This window comes from Oryzias latipes, chromosome 5 (assembly GCF_002234675.1).
Source record: "Oryzias latipes chromosome 5, ASM223467v1".
NCBI lineage: Eukaryota > Metazoa > Chordata > Actinopteri > Beloniformes > Adrianichthyidae > Oryzias > Oryzias latipes.
Window position 1 is genome coordinate 17792737 of NC_019863.2, and position 15071 is coordinate 17807807.

The 15071-nt window shown below is 39.5% G+C and overlaps 1 long non-coding RNA gene across 1 annotated transcript; it reads left to right on the forward strand.

Annotated features, from left to right (window-relative positions):
* The first annotated feature begins 7014 nt into the window (after nt 1–7014).
* LOC110015076 lies at nt 7015–14086 on the forward strand. Its single transcript, XR_002290138.2, has 3 exons — nt 7015–7203; nt 12066–12191; nt 12430–14086. It is a non-coding gene; the product is annotated as an uncharacterized LOC110015076 (long non-coding RNA).
* Nucleotides 14087–15071: the final 985 nt, after the last annotated feature.

Genomic DNA, 15071 nt, shown 5'->3' on the forward strand with positions numbered 1-15071 from the left:
CGGTTTCTGTAAAAAAAGAAAGAAGAAAAAAAAATCAAAAAACAAAAGTAATTAACAGAATTCAAAATGAAAAGTTTAAAAAGAAAAAAACAAAAGAAGAAACTGATACCAGATTTTCTCAGTGACAATCATAAACTTTTAGTATGAATCAAAAAAACAATCGTCACCATCCAATCAGTGATGTCCCCCAGTACTAACCGTTTCCAGTTTCTTATTCTGTTTTGTTTTTTAACATTTAATTTTAATGTCAAGGGTTATCAGGATGACCCAGATGCAGGACAAAACAGCAAGCTAAAGTGAGGAACTTAAATTCTTTAATTAACATAAAGCGTCTCTTTAGGTGGGAGAAATTCATAAACACAACAGAACTCCAAACCGCATGACTAAATGGAGGGAGTAGTGATCTAACCTTAAGCAACATTCTGACACTGAGTGTAGAAACAGGAATACAAACAAACAAATTAACCCAGTGCAGGCAGCTGTGTATCACTTGATTGAGAGCCATGGGACAGGGGGCGGAGCCCTCCAGGAGAAGCCACAGCCAACCTGCACTGAAAAACACAAGAATGAGGAAAAACAAAACAGACCTGACAGTCTGTGTCATTTGATTTCTGGAAATTACTGTAGTTATCCAAAATGTTTCTTTTTATTTCTTTATTTTAAATTTTTTTTGGTTTCTAAAATATATGTTGATTTTTTTTTTATTGTTTCTTTTACTTAATCTGTTTTTGCATTGAGTGATTCGTTGGTGTGATTTTAACTTCAGGGCCACTGTCAGAAACTGTCTAAAGGTGTCTCATTATAAACTACACATGAGCGAGAAAATTCTCTATTATTGGATCGCACCCCGGCATTGAAAATTGTTCTGATTACTCCTGAACCTTCAGTGGTTCACATGCAGTAAATCTGCACCGCACAAAGATAGTTTAAAAGTATCCATGAATATTTCATTGTTAGTTGTTATTTGAATCCCCACAGGTGAACAGTTAATTCCTTGCTCCACTGTGACTGCATTTCACAACATCATCATGCTTTTCTTAAAGCAACATGAGACATGTGAAGGTGTTTAGGTATGCCTTTGGAGGGGAAGGACATTTCTCTTAATGCTTTTTTACAGCATTTCAGGCCATAAAACTTAAAAGTCATACCCATGAATGGGAAAAGTTCTCTTTATTTCTAAAGGAGTCTTTACTCCCATAAAGAAAAGTAGAAATGGAAACACCTGTGGTGGTGACTACGTTGTGGAGATTTTCATTCACTACTGACAGCAGGACAAGGACTGAGTTCTTGTTGCTGATGCTCACAAGATATTAATAGGCTAATTATGAATTTAATTCAATTCAGTTTTTTATTTATACAGCTCAATATTACAATACTTAGACCACCCTTCTCCGTAGGGAAAAACTCATAAAGAAATAAAAAGAAGAAGAAACCTCAGGGATGTTCACATGAAGGAGGGATCCTCTCCCAGGAGGGGCAGGTGATGTACCAGGACTGTTACAGAAGAAACAGCTTATCTAACTCTACAACTACATGTTTCAATAGTGTAGCAGATGGGCTTCATCTTGATGAAACTGGGGGAAAGCTGGGGGCGCGAGACGAGCCAGAGGCGAGTTCCTTGGCCAAGGACAGGAGCACAGATGAACCAACTGGAATCTAGAATCAATCCCACCCACCCGGAGAGGAATCAGAAAATGGGTCAACGCATGAATTGAACTGCACCAAGCAGAGGCATGAAGAACTAAATGATAATTAAATGATGAATAATAGAGGAGAAAAGGAGAGAAGTAGATGAGAATAGAGGACAGAACCCCAGTGCACCATACTTTCCCCAGCTTCTAACTTCTAGCAGCCTACTAACAACTAATTGTTATTGTTATTGAAATTTAATTTAGACATGTTAATAGTAAGTTGCACGCACTATGGCACATATCAGGGATAGTAATAATAAAATTACTAAAAAAAAATTTTAGCCTGTCAATATCAATACAACATAGTATTAATTTAAGCAGGGGGATTGTGCCACCATGGCCTGGTTTATGAAACCATCTTTCTCTGCAGAGAAATATGTAAAATGAATGTAATCAAAATTATAATTATTCCCCCTAAACTTCATTACAGTAGTTTAGGTAGGGGGATCAATAGATTAAATATTCTCTGATTACTAGCTAGTCTGGCAATAAGTCTGTCCAAAGAAGAATGTTTTAAGCCTAACTTTGCCTCTCTCACATGATCTGGGAGCTTATTCCATAAAACAGGGCTTGGTGGCTAAAGGCTCTACCTTCAATGGTACTTTTAGAAATTCTGGGAACCACAAACAGCCCTGCATTTTGTGAACGAAATGTTCTGTTTGGTTGGTAAGGCACTATGAGATTTCTGTAATATAGGATGGGGTCATATGTAAAGCCTTGGGTTAGCGGAAGGATTTTGAACTTAATTCTAGAATCAACTGGGAGGCAGTGAAGTGAAGGTAACACAGGAGTGATGTGTTCTCTTCTGCTAGTGCCTGCTAATAATCTTACTGCCACCTGTGTGCCTAGTGCCCAGTACAGATTTTCCCATTTTTGGCCTGCAGACAGCCCATATCCACGTATAAAGGCAGTTGTGACTAAGGCATAAAATATGCCTGTCTAACACTATCCAAGTTACCTTGTCCCTGCAAATGCTGGCAGTAAAGCCTTGGCAGTGCGTGCTTTAGGTCCTGCTCGCTGTACGTCTCAGCTCTCAAGGATTTTCTGAGCTCTGGAACGATCTGCAAATGACTTGAATCTTTCTCTTCTCTCAGCAGGTTTAGTGTTGTAGCAGGACATGCTGTTCTGCAGGGAGAAGCTGCTGTCATTAAGGAGTGTCAATAACTCATTAAAATGTACTCTGAAATTCTGATCTTTACTGTTCCAGAGGCACGTAATAGTATAAAGTTCCAGGTCTCTGGTGTTTGTTTTCTTGTAACGGCCCCTTCAACTGCCTTTTTTCAAATGCAAACACGTCAAAAAGCACTCGGGTCATTTAACAACATGATTTCCGCATCCTCTGCAAAGATGAAGTGGATGATGTGCTTTTTAATTTAGATAAGATGTGTGAACAAATTAAAATGTTAATTTTTAGTATCTTAGATTTTTTTTCATGCTAAGAAAGTGATGTCAGATGCAAAAACAGGTTAGCTACAATAGGCTGCGCCTGGCAGCCGCTGACAGTGTTGACATGCAGAGCTGAGAAAATAAAAGGAGAGACAGAAGGTGAAAGAAGGGCAGAGCAAAGAAGATTTTAAGCTAGAGAGTCTCCAGCCCTGGGGGGTATTCCAGAAAGCAGGTTATGCTAGCTCCCACGGTAAGTTTGAGGCTAAGGAAGTTGATAACCTCAGCTTTCGGTTCCAGAAATGGAGGTATGTTTCAGGGTAGGTCAAGTTGCCATGGCAACTCATGCTCTGAACATAACCTGGTCCGGAGCAGGTTTAGTTGAAGATTAGTTTGTTTACAGAGAGGTGAAACAGCATGGCGTGTCCATTTGAAGATGATTTAGTGGATGAAAAAGCTCAGATAATACTTTTTCCACCGTGAGAGGGTGATAAGACCACATATGGATGTTGGAAAAATAAACTTTTTTACTTTGATCTAACTTAATTATTTGCTTCAGTTAAGATAAATCATTTTTTTGTTAGGTCACCTTAAAAATAACACATAGTTTTCAGACAATTATTTTCCTTTTATTCAAATTAATTCAATTAAGTAGGTGTAACTTTCATGCTGCTGTTAGATCGGCACCGCAAGGGATTCTGGGATATCATTCCGTTTGCCTGTCTGGACGGATTTGGGTTTAAGTGTGGGTTTTTGACAAAATGTGTTTAGTTGTATAGCTGTTTTACCGTGTTTCACCGTGTTTTGCCGAGCTATTTTGTCCTACTATGCTTACGTCTCTGCACCATGAGTGAGAGTAAAGTAGAGGATGATGATTTTATATAGCACCTCTACCACCCAAACCTGTTATGACAGTGATGGAATATTCTGTGATGAGTTTTTGCACTCCGTGCATTTTTTTCCGTTCTTTTTATTGTTATAAAAATGAGCATGACATTTAGTTAGATAAATACGTAAATTTGAGTTGTATAAACAATTATTGAGTTTGAATAAATTTAACTAAATTATCTTTCAGCCGTGTTACTTTTTTGATGGACTTATAATTTTTAACCGCCGTCATTAAAATCTCAGACTCCGTCTCACTTCCGTCTCAAGTGTCGCGCTTTCTTTTTTTTCTCCACGCGTTTCCATGGTGACTCCAGAAATCGGCGATCTATTGAGAATGTCTTTATGTACCGTGCGTTAACCCAGGGTTACCAAGTCGAGCGTAATTACGCCAACTCATATCCGGTCTTTTGGAACCGACAAACCCAGAGTAAGCAAGTTCAGGCGGATTTCAGCCAGAGTTCAGGCTTAAAGTCAGGTTAGTTTAAACATGCTTCCTGGAATACCCCCCTGTTCCTCATGAGCTATTGCACTGTTTGTTTTTCAGTCATTACTGGTCACCTGGATCAGGTGTGTTCAAACAATCAGAAATTGGGCTCACTCAATCCAGCTAATCAGCTAATCAGCAATAACTGAAGTGGGATGAGTACCATTTTTTTTTCCTGTTGGGATCCTTGCCTTGGTTCCTGTGTGTCTCTCTTGCTCCACCCCCTTCTTAGCTGGAGCCACTTCCCTCATCAGGACAACAATGTAAGTCCAGGGGGGTATTCCAGGAAGCATGTTTAAATTAGCCTGACTTTAAGCCTGAACTCTTGCTGAAATCCGCCTGAACTTGCTTACTCGGGGTTTGTCGGTTCCAAAAGACCGGATATGAGTTGGCGTAATTACGCTCGACTTGGTAACCCTGGGTTAAGGCGCGTGCACAGCAGGTACATAAAGACATTCTCAATGGATCGGCGAGTTACGGAGTCACCATGGAAACGCGTGTTGAAAAGAAAAAAAGCGCTATACTTCGGTGAGACGGAGTCTGAGATTTTAATGACGGCGTATGAAGATTATACGTCCATCAAAAAAGTAATACGGCTGCATCATCAAAAAAAAGAGTTTCTGCTTGTAGTAGAACAGACAAAGTAAACGCACGAGTTTCTGATCTTATTTCCATTTTCCTTGTGACGCATATATATATAACTTATCCAATTTTGCCACCTTAAATGAATTACTTCTATTGGTAACAAGTAATTGAGTTGAATTTATTCAACCTAATTTCTTACGTCTATAAAACTAAAATTGTTTTTACAACTCAAATTTACATATTTATTTAACTAAATGTAATATTACTCCAATTCAATTAATCTTTTTTCCATCTTAAATAATTATGATTCTTGAACTCTCATATGTCTAAGTTTGAGCCGGCAGATATGCTCATTTTTATAACAATTAAAAGGACGGGGGGAAAAAATGCACGGAGTGCAAAATTCATTAAAGAATTATCCATCATTATAACTACAGCCTGAGAAGGTAGGGGTGCTATATAAACTCATCATCCTCTCCTTCACTCTCACTTATGGTGCAGAGACGTAAGCATAGTAGGACAAAATAACTCGGCAAAACACAGTAAAACAGCTAAAACAGTTAAACAACTAAACACATTTTGTCAAAAACCCACACTTAAACCCAAATCCGTCCAGACAGGCAAAGGGAATGATATCCCAAAATACCTTGCGGTGCCGATCTAACAGCAGCACCAAAGTTACACCTACTTAATTGAATTAATTTGAATGAAAGGAAAATAATTGTCTGAAACTATGTGTTATTTTTAAGGTGACCTAACAAAAAATAATTTATCTTAACTGAAGCAAATAATTAAGTTAGATCAAAGTAAAAAAGTTCAATTTTCCAACATCCATACGTGGTCTTATCACCCTCTCACGGTGGAAAAAGTATTATCTGAGCTTCTTCATCCACTAAATCATCTTCAAATGGACACGCCATGCTGCTTCACCTCTCTGAAAACAAACTAACCTTCAACTAAACCTGCTCCAGACCAGGTTATGTTCAGAGAATGAGTTGCTATGGCAACTTGCCTTCCCCTTAAACATACCTCCACTTCTGGAACCGAAAACTGAGGTTATCAACTTCCTTAGCCTCAAACTTACCGTGGGAGCTAGCATAACCTGCTTTCTGGAATACCCCCCTGATCCTCCAGCCACTTTGTGCCATATTGTCCTCTAACGGACACCAGCTCAGCCATTTGGATGTTTTGGCTCCACAAACTTAAGTTTAATTCTGCCTGCCTGTCTGCCTGTCTCCCCATCTCCAAGCTCTCAGCCCAGCTCAGAGATCTCAGCCCAGCTCCAAGCTCTCAAAAATTAAGGCTTTTAAGTGCACCTTATAGTGCAGAAATATGGTAGTTATTCAAATGTATAAAAGGACAGCACCCAAAATTATGAAATATCCCAGATGGTCAACAAAAATGTTTAACAACACAAACAAGTTTGTGGTTAATAAAGTGGACTGCTGACAGAGAACTTGACAAAGTCTCTGGGAAACAAAAGTTTGCTTAACATTTGAATCTGAGACACTTAGAGAGAAAAATGCATGACAGAAGTGTGACCATTCTCAGTAGTGTGTTTCTTCTAAACGCAAAGACTACACACAATGGCTTAACACAATAGTAAGTGGCATAGCCGGGTCCAAATAATCAGCTGAATGAATACATTTTTCAGCTTGTATTATTCGGATTTAGTGATGCGCACACAACAAGCGTACCCCACAACAAACTGAGGCATCTGGAAAATGGGGGGGGGTTCCTTTCACTGAGCTGGCATGATAAGAGCGCCTGTATTTCCACTCCTTTTATCACTTCCTATCCCACACAATGGATTGAATTTCAAAAGCCAATAAACAAGGGAGATGTCCATTCTCCATGGCAGTTATCACAAGCCGGCGTCCCGCTCTCATTTGCTCACCCTACCTACCCCCTTTCCTTTCCCCTCCTTTTTTTTTAAACGAGAAGGAAAAGAGAGATGAAAATTAAAAGTGGGGGGGGGGTAGCTGTGCGAGAAGAAAAGGAGCAGAGGAGATGAGACGCCTCCATGCTCTGGCTCTTCTTTCATTGGGCTGATAAAGGAAAGCATCAAGGCCAAGGGTGGATGTGGATTTTTTTTCTGTTAACTGAATGAGGCTTTTGAGGGTGATAGTGAGGAGCCGCTCCCCTGAGAGATGTTTGGAGGAACAGGGAGTGGTGAGCCAACATAATAAATATTCTTATCTGTTATTGTCATTGTAATGGGACGGGGCAGAGGGAGGGAGGGAGCGACAGCGGATAGCTCTGTCGGTGCCAAGGGACCTGACAGTGTTGACATGCAGAGCTGAGAAAATCAAAGGAGAAACGGAAAGTGAGAAGAGAAGGGGAGAGCAAAGAAGACTTTAAGCTAGAGGGAATTTGAGTGCAATTATCGATGGGTCGTACTGGAAGGGAAAGAAGATATACACACGAAAAGGTGACAGGGAAGCTCTTATATTGCTCTACAGTATCCATCCCTGTCAGGTATTCCCAACAGGCAGGAAAAAATGTCATTAACTTTAAAGGTGCATCAGAAAGGGTACAGCTGTGTGAGAAAGCCTGAAAACGGGAGCCCCATCTAGTTATATCAACTCTATTTTGCATCAAAAATACCAAAGTGTGAATTTTTTTAATGCGAAAGTGATGTCTCATTTTGGCGCTTTGTTGCACAGTGCTGTTTGTAACAATGTTTTGGGCCACGGGGGGAACTGTAATACCCTGAGATAACACTTTCTCTGACAAGGATTGTATTAGTTGACCTGTTGACCTCTTGACCTGTCAACTTTGAGGTAAAGCTTTAGACAAGTTAAGAAAAAAAATCCATTTGCTTTAAAAAATTAATTTCTGTAGAATATTTTTAAAAGATTTGGTTGCTTTGATGAAAGAAATCAGATTCATTTGCAGAAAATGAAAAATCGTAAAATGCTTGCAGGTTATATCAAAATGACACATTTTACAAGTAGGACTCAAATTTGCAGGAAAATATCAGCAACAGTTTTCAATTTATGTTAAGATTGGCATTGCAAAAATGATGTGTAAAATGCTATTTACATCTTAGTTTGAATTTGCAGGAACTACACACACATGCTGCACGAATCATACCTGCTTTCACACTTGTCTGGTGTGTTGTTTGCTTGTGTGTGAAGGTCAAGTTTCTTGTTTTCTTGCAATTACAACCTCTTTGCTCCTCATCAAACTATTACATATTTTTAAATCTTTTTGACTTGCCAAAAATGAATCAACCTAGATGGACTTTGGTCTGGTTTGAGGCAGTTTCACTGTTTTTTTGTTTTACTAATGATTTGTGGCAAAACTACGGAGACCTAGAAGCAAAACCCTGCCCTCATTTATTGCCAGCAGCCTCAGCAGTTGTGAGAAGCTGAAATATTTTGATATTGTTATTGTAGGAGTATAGTTTGTGTTTAAATTTGCAAACATTCTAATGACTTTCTTTAAATCTCTTTTGTATGCCCATAAATTGGATATACCCTAACTTCCACACTATAAGGCACATCACATTATACGGAGCACCATTACTGAAAAGTCCATTTTTGTAAATGTCATTTATAAGGCGCATTAAGCGAGACAGAAGAGTCAGAGGTGTCAGTCAGACTATTTTAATTACTTTTACAGCAGCTGCATCATGTTCCCTGATATACTTTGTGTTGTGTTCTGGTGTTGATGAAAGATAATACTAGATTGGCGTCAACGGGTCTTTTATTCTGTTTGACACAAACTTAAAACAGTCAACGGCTTTCCCAGACTCGATCCGCTTATTTTCCTCTACCACAGCCCACACCAGTCTGTGCGCATGCTCGTCAGGCACATGCTGCAAACATACAGCTAAGAGTTGACAAAGTAATTATTTGAAATGAATTTGGTGGAATTGAACCACCCAAGACAAAACATTTGTTCATTCACAGTCACTCTAGAACTGGTTTTTGACACACAACACGTGAACCATGTTAGCGTATTAACATTACCTGTAAATCCCAACTTTTTTGCAACACATAAAAAAACAGACTTATGAGGCTAAAATAACCCTTGCTGTAATGTATTTATATTGTCGGGTAACAACTTAAGTTTAGTAAAGCCATTGACGAGCCCGCTGGATAGTGAGGAGAATGTTCTTTTATTATGCCTTATGACAGCTGTAAAATCAGCACTACGGATGGCTGTAGGGACATTTACAAAAAGAGATGGCTAAATTTATCATACATCACATCCCATTTTTTAATAATAAAATAAAGTAAAACAAAAGTAATTAACAATAACAAAATACATGGCTATCCTGGTGCTCTGACATGAAGCTAAAAAATTCTGCAGTTTTGTTTTGTAAACACTTACTCCATCAAATCATAAATAAATTTTCCAGCTTCTATAAAATATTCTAGGAAGGAGAAGTTACTACCACATTACTTCCATCAGACGTTTGCACCACGTCTGTCCCTTAGTACAACCTTGCACTAGATGTTGCAACAGAACAAGTCTATTTTATCCGAAAGCTTTACTGCTCTGCCTCATGTGGTATGATATGGTTCACTCCTTTGGAGTGCTGAGCACTGGGGAACCACTGAAGGTGGAGATGGTTGCCCCCTCAGAGCCACCATCTCCTCCTTTGTCCAGAAGTCTTTCCTGGACATGTTTTTCTCTCACACCAGCTATTAAGGCATCCACTAGCATGTCATTTGAGTCACCAATTGAAATCCAGCAATAGAAGTTTCAAGTCTTTAACAAAATGGTTGAAGATCTTAGTTGCTCCTTATTTCCTTTGCTTAAAGCCATGCCTCTCTTTCCTCTCGGTTTTTTCAAAGTCTTATGTGGGCAGCAAACTTGTCCAGGACATTAACCCTTGTGCTATCCTAGGCACTTTAACATTGGGAGTTAGGTCATCTAGACCCACTAGACAGTGTGCTGAACCTTTTTTCTTCAATGATTTGTGATCTTCACTGGTGTCCATGGATTACATGAAATCTTTCCACCTTTATCCACCTTTGTCATGGTAGGGAGAACACGTCAATGTAAGAGTGGGGTCATCTAAGATAGCACAAGGGTTAATGGGGTCATCCTTCTCACCCTCAGCCCACTGGAGCTTTTTGGTTGTGCTTATTGCTTGCCAAGCCATGTACCAAACCAGCCCGCCTTCTGTTTGGGCTGCTGCGTACACAACGCGAATACAAAGCTAAACCTCTCAAACTTCAGGAACAAATCCGCCACTTCCCAATCAATCCTTGGGTGGTCAAACTGCATCGCCATGGCTGTTCTTGACAGCATTCTGACCCCATCTAATGTATTTATATTGTCAGGTAGCAGCTCAGGTTTAGCAGAGCCATTGACGAGGCCGGAGAATAGTGAGGAGACCGTTCTTTTATTGTGTTTTAAGACAACCGTATATCAGCACTTTGGACAGAGCACTGTGGACCTCCCAAAATCACTACAACATCAGTAAGCACAACCGGATATAATCCGTAAGGCACACTGTTGTTTTTTGAAAATACTGAAGGCTTTTTCTTGTCATGATAGTTTGTGTAAATAATAATCCCACAATTGGAAATTCTTCTCTGCTCCGCATTTGACCCATCCCCTGGAGGAGTGGCGAGCTGCAGCTGAACCGCACTAGGGGGGCAGTAGTGTTAAGGGTCTTGCCCAATCACTGGGTGATGTTAATTGCTCGCCATTGATATGGTAATTGCCCTTAGTACCATTGTTTGTTCCCCTCCGGGAATCGAACCCTAGATTCCTGCGTGGCAGCCCTTCACCCTTTACCTTACCAACCGAGCTACCCAGCTGTAATGGAGTCACAGCTCCAACTGTCCCCTAATTCTATGGACTTTGTTCATTTTAGTGCATAGTCTTAATAGCTTTGATTTTATCATAGAAGAAAACAAGCAAGACATGAGAAATACTGCAAAGATTGATATTTAGGAGGGTAGGTGGCTGCAGAGCACGCACACCTGGTCAAATTTCATTCTGGATTCCTTTCAGTGTTGGCATTTTATGGGCCTGTCCTACAGGGAGGAGGCCTGAGGGCAGATTCAGGGCTTGGCTGACCTGATAAAACTGCAGTGTCCACATAAAAGATTTGGAAAAAGAAGCTGGAGATGGGAAAATCCCTGCTGAGACTGCTTCTGGATAATTGTCAGAGAGTAACATGCTTTTCGTGCATTCTTATACAACAATATAAAAAACAGACTAATGGCACTCCTCTTTAACTTTGTTGAACATCAAATGTACATGAAGGAGGGGCAGGCAGCGGCTGAGTCAGGGGACCTATATATAGAGCAGCAATCCATCTAAATAACTTGATGAATGCTGCACAGTTTCTTCTGACTGGGAAAGACCCTGCTGATGGTCCTCTAATGGAATGTCACTTTGCACATGTCTCCCGCCCCTCCATGTATTACTATCCAGTGTATTGATTCATTGTCTGTACACAGCACTCTCAAAGGCAGCGCTCTTTCTCGCCTTGTTAAATGGTCAGCTGTGGACCGTTATTGTGAGTTATCAGGGTGAGGTTCCACCTATAGACTCAAAAGACCATAGACTCCTAAGCCCAGCGGACAATTACACCGTCCCATGTGCAACAATGTAGTCTCAACTAAATGGACTCGCTGTAACGTATGACTTTAGCTCTGGGACTCTTATGTACATTCTCTTAACAAGTTCTTGATATATGTGATGTATATTCCATTTAAAGCACATAGTAACTCTTTGCTTTATAGACAAAACGTCACGCAGAGCTTTTAAAACACAAAACACTTGGTGTTCTGTAGGTCTCACTGACTAACACACATCAAAGCTTACCAGAGTTTTCTGTATGTGCGCTCATAAACCAAAAGAAAAAAAGAGCATATTTGCAGCCATTTAATGTATTTGAACTTTTTGTCCCTTGTTACTTTGACACCTTGGAGCAAAAAGCATGCATTCATGCCCGTAAGCACACGTGGATATACAGTAATCTATAGTCTTATTTCCCTTTGGTTTAGGAAAACTGACGGGGTCCACGTTCAATTTGATTAATTATTCAAGCCCTTCTTTAGCTTTGCAGGTTTCCCAAGGATTTATGGGGGTCCAACAGTCGGGACGGGAAAGTGTGATGCATGGAGAAAGTCACAAAACACCACAGAGGCATGTCAGCTGTGTGCCATTTACAGCTAGAAAAGAAGGTGAGCCTGTGCTTTCATTGGGAGGATGTCTTTGAATCTAAAATACAGAAAGGGGAACATTTTGGCAAGTCAAGCCCCTGATTCTGCTGTGTATGACGGCGCATACAACAGTGCACCTGAGATGAGGCGTTTTTAAAGTCAGCAGAGTGTCCATGAATACATGTGAGCAGAAGTTGCTTGGCATTTGGATGTGAGCGCATGTGTGCACATGTTTTTGTTTTTTTTTTCTCCCACGCAGGAGCAGCCTGCAGCTGTAATGAATAGAGCCTGGGTATAGCTGAGAGGATGGGAGGCGGCGGATCATAAATAATCATTTATCCCACCGTCTCCCCCACTGACAGCGTGCTGGGTGCAGGCAGCAACACAAGCCGAGGCGCAGCTGCACCACCCAGGACAAACATGTGACACAAGTGCTGTGGGGCAGATTTTCTTCACAGCGGGACTTGCAGCAGCGACACTCCAATGACTAGAGAAAACATGAATACACCATTAACCAGTGAAAGTAAGAAAAAACATATTTGCAAAAAAAATAAAACAGACTGAGGCACAAAAAGTGTGACATGATGAACATATAAATGGAAACCAGGCCGTATTGTTATGAGGGTTATTTATTTTAAAATCAATAGCCAGCTCACCCATTAACTTTTAATGTGAACTTCCAATTGGAGGCTGAAATTAAACAGTGCTGGAGGAAATCTGTAGCACATAATAATAAAGCCCAGGAGGGAATTCACTCATAAACAAAGGTTTGCCGTCCCTGCAGGGAAGGAGCGCTTGTGAATGGGCAAAAATTCACTCTGAATGCAAAGTTCATCATCTAAATATCTGTGATGCATTTAAAATTATGTTTAAAGCATGGGGCAGAGGGAGGAGCTCAAAAAGGAAGGAAAACTGAGTTTATTATAGATTTTGTGCTAACTTTTTAGTGCAGGTGTAGAGAAAAGGTGTTCACTGAAAAGAAGATAGGAGGCAGAGCGGAGGATGTTAAAGTTCTCTTTTGGAGTGACAAGGATGGAGAGGCTTGGAAGAAGACCAAAGAGGAGATTCATGAATGCAGGTTATGATAGTTCATGCGAGAAAGGAGTATGTAGAAGGGTCATGCTTTAGTCACAACTGGGTAGATATGAGCTCGCTGCGAGTGAAAAACAGGCTAACCTGTATAAAGAAAGCAGATGGCCCACAGGAAATATCAAGTTCCTAGATCACTTGATGAGCCAGTAGGGGGAAAACTTTGCACATTGCGTAAGGGGCCTGATAGGTAGTAATAAGTGCATGCTCCATGATTGCAGGTATTAGATGTTAGGAAATTAGACACACTCAGAGTAGTTTTGGTGGACACTCTGCAGGCCTCCAGCAAACGCCACTCTGACTAGACTAGAGTTTGGCGTAAGGGCACCATACGAAAGCCACACCTGTACCTGTAAGTCATAATATTATGCACAACTTACATTAGCCTTACAAATACTTCATGATACCACACTCCCTACAATTGTACGCTCCATGTTCATGGCATCCCTTAAGGTGGCCTCACGAGACACAAGGAAACTGCAAGACACACTTGCTCTACCTTTTAAGATATGGTCGCACCTTCATTCCGAAGCGAATGATTTGCTGTGGCAGCCAAAAGCCTAACAAGGAGATGAACATGTGTATATAAATGGAGGATAAATGTATTTGTAGATTGAGTATATCATTTTGAAATTATATGGAGTTTATGTTCACACAAATGGTGTTTTCTGCACATCCCATTTTAGATTTAGATTGAATGTCCTGTTGATGTTTCTTGTGTCCGTATGACTTAACATTGCTTTGTATAGGACTGAGTATCAATGCTAAACTACTTTGAATTTTAATTTGTAAATGTTTCATGGTTTTATGGTATTAAACTTTAATTTTGGAATATTTTATGGTTTTATTCTTTTATTGTAAATTTGTTGTTTATTTGTATTGTTTTAATGTTCTAGTGGGGAAGGAGGGTCTAAGGGCAGGACTGTCCAGTTTACTTTAGTCAGTTTGTTAGTTCAATTTAGTATTTTCCTATTGAATTCTATGTATTCAGGATCCTTTTGATTTTTTGTTTTACTTTTTCAATTACTGATGCGAAGCCCGAACGAGACGACTGTTGTTGTGAATTTGGACTAGACAAATAAAATTGAATTGAATTAAATTGACTTAAATTGAATTGAATTGAATTGAATTGAATTGAATTGAATTGAATTGAATTGAATTGAATTGAATTGAATTGAATTGAATTGAATTGAATTGAATAGTGTGGTTGTAAAAGCAGCTGGCTGCTTTTGCATTTTTATTTTGGTAGTAGTAAAGTTTCTATTATATTTTTCTATTCCATTCTACTAGATCGATGCAGTTTCAATTAACTGTTTCATAACTCCATTCAATTTCCTATTCAAAATGGCTTTAGTGTTTGCCGACCTTTTATTCTAAAACCAAGTTTTTGGTATGAAAACTGTTTTCAAATAACTCTGATTTAAAGTGAACAAAGATTCATAAACTGATCTTACACTGGAGAAAAGAACAAAGAAGCTGTTCTTTTGACTAAATGCAACAAATCTCTAGGATAAAATTATTGATTAATGGATTTTATAAATCAATATTGCATTTTCCAACTAAAGATCTTTCAATCTGGAATAATTAATTGTTCAAACCTAGCCCTGTCTTCTGCACAAGCAATAACTAATGCTTATTACAGTGTCTGGGTTGAGCATTAAAAAGCAATATTAACCAGCTCTCCAAGACTGATTCGTAATCCAAACAAAGTAAATACGGAAGAAGTTTTTCAAGAAAAAAAAATAGAAAATTCTTTCCATTTAATTTATGGGTTCTGTTTTCCAGCCACAACATGCCCAAGTGTGTGTCAAA